This window comes from Pogonomyrmex barbatus, unplaced genomic scaffold (assembly GCF_055798465.1).
Source record: "Pogonomyrmex barbatus isolate J1 unplaced genomic scaffold, ASM5579846v1 scaffold20, whole genome shotgun sequence".
Classification (NCBI taxonomy): domain Eukaryota; kingdom Metazoa; phylum Arthropoda; class Insecta; order Hymenoptera; family Formicidae; genus Pogonomyrmex; species Pogonomyrmex barbatus.
Window position 1 is genome coordinate 1,983,211 of NW_028297117.1, and position 6,819 is coordinate 1,990,029.

General features: G+C 26.1%; 1 long non-coding RNA gene across 1 annotated transcript; it reads right to left on the reverse strand.

The window, feature by feature from the left end:
• Positions 1–950: 950 nt before the first annotated feature.
• Positions 951–4,867, reverse strand: LOC148936539 (uncharacterized). Its single transcript, XR_016139455.1, has 2 exons — positions 4,689–4,867; positions 951–1,488 (listed from the first exon to the last, which is right to left on the reverse strand). It is a non-coding gene; the product is annotated as an uncharacterized LOC148936539 (long non-coding RNA).
• Between the last annotated feature and the right edge of the window lie 1,952 nt (positions 4,868–6,819).

A 6,819-nucleotide genomic window follows, 5' to 3' on the forward strand; every position in this document is an offset into this window, starting at 1 on the left:
TTTCTATAAATTTATTCTTAATATCTTATTTCTTTATAAAATATTTGTTTCACATATTACTCAATTTATTGCAAATAATATATGTTTAAAAGTAAATTACTTCATTTTTTGGCTCAATTAATTTATCCAAATAAATATGTGAATTCTGATAATGTGAGTTCTGATAATATATTAAAAAATGATGAAATACTTTTTTTGAAAGAGATTATAACGTACCTATAGAAATTTTCGAGATGTTACCATTATTTCTTTATCTTTTCTTTCTTGTCTTTTTTGTTATTTTTATTGTGTAGTATCTGATCCCACAGAGTAAGTTTTCTTTCATTCCTCCCCCCGTCTCTCTCTCTCTCTCTCTCTTTCTCTCTCTCTCTCTCTCTCTCTCTTTCTCTCTCTTTCAAGAAAGACTTAACTTTAAAGACCGAGTAATTAAAGAAAGGTTTTTGTAGTATTAGAGTAAGAAGTGTCTTTTGTGGTGAATAGCCAGACTCGTATTTTTACGTATTTTATTTTGAAGTTCAGCAAATACGTGTAAAATATATATTATTCATTTCATCAAGATAGTTTGATGCGATTTTTGCAAAGAATTACGATATTTGCATAAGAATTACAGATTAAAATATCCTTAATTATAATAAAACATTAAAAAACGTCCTTTTAAATTTTTTATTATAAATTGTATGCATATTAGATTATAATTTATAAAAAAGTTTCATGTAAAAATCAATAAGTCAAAGTTAATTATAATACATTAATATGACAATATGATATTCAAATTAAATAAAGAGAGAGAAATATATATTACAATGTGCATTGACTTACTTAAACATAATGAGCCAGTATTCTTGAATAAGTTCTTTACATTCTATTCTTAAAAGTGATAAATGCAATCAGCAATAATTTCATAAATAAATTGCAATGCAATTCTGAGATCGAATAAGTTGACGTTTTAGAATACGTATCTTACTTGGATTTTTTTCAAAGATTCCTAAATACGAATTAACTTAACGTATCTTTTCGAAACGTAGACATAAGCTTGACTATTTTTTATTCATCATTAAGCATTTAAAAATCATTTAATAGTGGATGAATATGTGGATGAACGTTACTTAATATGAGAAAATCGTCGTCGAAAATTTTACGGTCACGTCTAACGTCGAATATGTAATCCAAATGCGAACGGCTTTTAATTTCGATTTGCAGACGGATGTACCTGGTTGAAGTCAAAGCGGATCGCTTAAGATCTTAAGGCGATCGTGCACCCCCAAGTGGCGCGGCGAGGCATTTCACCGAGCCTTTGTGCAACTTCTGGGACAACCCGGACGATGACGAGGGCTGCCGCGAGAATTCAGAGTTCACGGAATGTACCCAGCGAATGGCGTGCATTAATAGTCCATTGTTCCCCCGCCGCTCTAGAATGCCTCGCGCTTGGGTACCCATCGTTATACGAACGCTCAAATATATGTGTATACGTTCGTGTATACGAGGCGTCTGCGAAAAAAGAATAATTGCATTACGCGCAGTAGGTAGCTCGAATTGCTATTAATAATATCGTCGCTTAACGACTTGTTCTAATCACGTTTTGCAGGTCACATTAAAAAGAATGACTTGGTCTTAATTTTCATAATTTTGCGATTTATATAATTAAAATAGGATATTTATACAATATAAATTCGATTTTATGTTATACATATAAATATATTGTATTATAAATCAGTTTATCTTTGTAAGATAAAAATTAAATTAATTCCGCGAAAAATTGTTTTGTCGGAATATATATATATATATATATATATATATATATGTCCGATTACTATTACTAGATTATTTTAAATAGATCTTTAAAGAGAATTTGGTTAAATAAATACATGTTACATTCACTTTGTATAATTTACAAGAATAATTAATAGTAATAATAATGTAAATATATCTTTCACGTGTTTGTTTGTAAGTTAAAATTCATAGACTTCAAAACAGTCTTAAAAATATGTAATTATAAGATATCTGCAAGAATTATCAAAAGAATATTTTAAATTATTTTGAAAATAATTTATTTGTAAACTTACATAAAAATTTGCTTAACATACACGTAATAATTCGTCTGAGATAACATTGAATTAATTGTGTTAATTGAAGTATTTCTACAGGACTGTTAATAATGAGTAATCCAATTTCGACAATAAACGCATACTTATCGATTGTGTCATTTGTCACGTTGCGGATTATTGAAAATGTATTACGTATTTGTCCATTGTTACACAATATTAATTCTATCGATCCGACAATCTTTATAATGAATATTTATGCATCTCCTTAGTGACTGCTCGTACCGAGTGTAGTTGAATAAAACTTTTATAACGAATCGTAAATTTGCCTTCAGTCTCATCACGAGACAGAATATACCAATTTCCAAGCATCCTGTATGTACCGTAGAGAGATGCGCTCAGTCAAATGTGAGCAGTGATGCGCGAGGTATTCATTCTTCGTGGTGTCTGCAGCGTAATAAAGCGAGCGGGAGAACGCAGACAGAGGGTTTTCCGTCGATGTGGGAAACCTCCGCAGAAAGAAAGAAGGTAGATAGGCATGAAAAGAGGGATACGACCTCGAAACCGCAGCCGTATCCGTGTATATGTGCACGTGGAAATTGAAAATACTTTGCATAGCATTGCGACTAAGAGAAGCGATTTAAGCGACGATCTGCGTTAATCTCAAAACGCACTCCAAGCCTTAAGCTGGATAAGTACTTTCAAAAGACAATTCTCAATTGCAGAAATCGCTATTAAACGCGAATTTGAAAATAATATTCAAGTGCCTGCTGTAGTCGGCTAGAGAGCTGTGTTGGAAGAAATAATCCTTTGATAGATGTAAAATTAAAAAATCATTGATAAGAATCTATTTGTCAGTTTTACTTTTTTGAGAATAATGAACATTTATGTATTTATCTCTATTGATTTTGATATTCGCAAGTTAGTGTTGCAAAAAAAATAATGTTATAAAAATATTTTGGCTATATATTTTTTTATAAATATTGCATGCTCGATTATATTATGTAAATATGTAAGAATGTTTTAGCTGAATAAATTGAGACTATAAAAATGGTTATTAAAACAGTATAAAATTTTTTAAATAAAATATTGGTTATAATATATATTAATCGCTATTAAACGCAAAGTATTGATTTGAGGGTACATAAATTTTGAGCGCGCAATTATATAGGAAGATTAACTTTGTAACATGAACTATGTCACTTTATGGAATGCATGAAATCATGCATGAGAGAGATTACTAAATTCTAAATTTATAAAATATATATTCAAAATATATATTCAAAATATATATTCAAAATATATATTTTGTAATAAATACTGCTTGATATCTTTTTAATAATGTAACACTAGCAATTGTACAAAAAATGTCGGTCTAATTCAAAATAAAAGTGAAAACTAAAGCTACTATATATTTAAAACAACGTAACATTTAAGAATAACAATATTAAAAATAAAATCTTTATTTTATACGAATTATATATTCTCTTAGATTTTATTAAAATTATTATTAATATTGTACTATTAATTATGTATTATTAATATTGTATCATTAATATTGTAATATTTTATAATGTTATATTAAGTATTAGAATTAGTATTGTCTACATGTCGAAATTATACAGCATTCCGTACACGCTTGTAATGATAGCATTGATAATTGGAATGAGAGATAAGCACGTGTCTTCTCCAAAATGCGAATGCGATTTTGCGTGAAGACAATCTTGTCACGGCTACTCGGTTGGTTATCTCGACACGAATTTCCAAAATAGTTGTAATTATAACATCCTCGAGGAGCATGTATATCCGATAGAGGGACACAGTAGGTGCGGCAAGCAAACATAGCATGTTCCAGTGATGATACTGGTACTAGATAGTACACTATATGCAACAGCAGAAGTTTAAATGTGCATGCCCGGCAATTTATTCAGTGTAGAAACTATGCAATGTTCAAGAAAACACGAAGTTACAGACTATTTTAATTATATTAAATATATATATATATATATATATATATATATATGTGTGTTATGATACTTTATTAAATAAAAATTAACCTATTTATTAATTATTATTTTATCTTTTTTTTATATGTTGATAATAAATATTTATAAAATGTATATTATATATAAATTCAAAAAGCTATGTATCTTAAAGAAAAATATTAAATATAAAAAGATGATATTTAAAGTATAAAGTCTTACAGTCATACAGTCAACTTACACATTAGATAATAACTTTAGAGATTTATATTTATCGCGTTTTTTAAAAATCAACAAGAAAAATTATATAATCAAAATTATATCTAATAATGCTAAGTTCGTAATAAGCTTTTGTTAAAAGTGTAATTATCGTCATCGTAATAATAAATTACATTAATTTTAGTTTAGCTATTAATGTTTTTAATTTTTTTAAATCCATGTTATTTTTAACTCAATTATATTGGCATTCGTTTTATCAATGCTGATTAATGTTCATTACTCATTGAAATACGCGTTTGGATATAGTTCCAATTTCGAATCAGGTCTTTAAAATGTTACAATTACTCTCGATTACATGGATTGAAACAAAAACGTTGGGGAGCCGTCTGGTCGGCGCGCTTCATTGTGACCCCAATGTATCTTACCCACCCGCGTATTGACCTACCCCAACTCGGAGCTGCACCATTGAGATGTTGCTCAGCTGCAGTCGCGTCCCTCGAAGGGCTGTGCGTTACGTCATTGCTCATGGTCGACCGTAGTTGGCACGCGGCTTCGCCCTACGCAGACACTCGCGTCTGATTTATGCATCCTATGAGTTCAAGAGAATATTATTCACCGACATGAATGCCAGCAGGATTTTTCTTCAAAGTTTGAAAATTTATAAAAATTAATTTCTCTAAAAAAAAATAACTATCAATTTTTATAATAATTTTAATATATTTGTCTAACATCTATTATATTAATACATTTTCAAAATTAATAAAACTAGATTGAATATTTGTTTATTATTATTTAATTACTTATTTATTATTTATAATATTTTTAAAAAATTTTATTTTAAATACATTAAATAATTTTATTTATTTATTTTTTAATAATCTATTATAATAATTTAAATAAAAGATTCTAAAAAATGTTTTTAATAATAATAATATATATATATATATATATATATATATAAATTAAATTATAATCTAATCATATAAGTATCGAATCGAATAGAAGTATCGAAATATATAGTTTACTATTATTAATTTATAACTTTAATAATTGTATTATAATAAAAAATTACAAAATTTTAGAGAAATATAATTGTCTAAGGGTTAAAAGCAAGAGGTTAAAAGCATTTCTAAACAAATAATTATTTGTTAAGTTTTAATATTAAGTTAATTATCTTGAGAATCTTACAAATTAAAAATATTTATATAAAATTATGAAAAATTGTGTATATATGTTGTTATGCTATTATTTATAAAGAAGAAACTTGTACTTTTGTCTTCTTTCATAAAATTTAAGAAAATTTTCTCTTGTTTATTTATATTGAATGTAAAAAAAATTATATGTATTCATTCTACAATAATAATAAATAATTTTTCGTAAATTTTTTGTGTAGATAACTTTTATTTATCCTATTTTTTTTTAGAAACGCTATTGCACTTTGTTATTGCATTCTTTTTATGGTGCTGATGCCTATCATAAAATTTCTGGAAAACATCCAAATCGCCTCCATTTTTTTGTCTGAAGTTCCGAAATAAAATTATCGACATATGTCAATTCTAAAAAATTTAAATGGCATTTATAAATAATAGTATCGTTACCACTGCACAATTGTTATTTTTCTTGCATGAATTTTGATTTTTGAATATTGACAATTTCTATATTGGGAATATTATAAAAATTTTATATTTTCCTCTTTTTATTTTGATTAAGTAAACATCTATTTGAAGCGGTAAACTAGATTGAGCCTAAATATTAATCTTTTACAGATACATATTTATTGGAATCTCATTCAGCATATATTGCAATTGAAATAAATATTTCATGAAAAATTAGATATATCCAAAACGTAATTGTGTTCGTATATATTACTTGTCAATTAAATAATGAGCTATTATTATGTGTATTTTTAGTTTTCTCTGCAATTGTTCATAAAAAAATATTGATTTATCCTCTTGCTTAAATTTTGACTCTAAAATTTTTTTTTATATAAAATATATTACTATTTTCAAAATTATAAACAAAATTACTTTGTGTATCTTAAACGAAATAAAGTATCATTAAGTATATATATATATATATATATATATATTTTTTTTTTTTTCACAGAAATTGAATATTACATTATTTTAATAGATGATATTTTTTAATCTAATTGATTTCTATTAATCTGTATTATATTTTACGCTTGAAGAATTACAACAAATATTTTAAATATTTTATAACAAAATGTCTGTTGTATATTTATTTATTGAATTCCTTAATCCAAATTATTATAAAAAGTAAAATAATCTGACAATGAGTTTGTTTTAAAATTTCTATATATTTAAATAAATATGGCAGTAACAAAATTTTTTTATAATAAATTATTTTTTAAAACTTTTTAAAGAAACTAAAATGTTATATTGTTTTTACAAATTACATTAAGATTGAAAAAGAATCTTAACTTGCATAGACATAAAGAAATATCTCAGAAAGTACAATTTGGAACAATAGTAATTAGCATACGCTTATTACTAATCTAAAATTTAGATGTAATCTCGATTGTGAATTTCTCAGTGAATTCTAAATATTGTGCA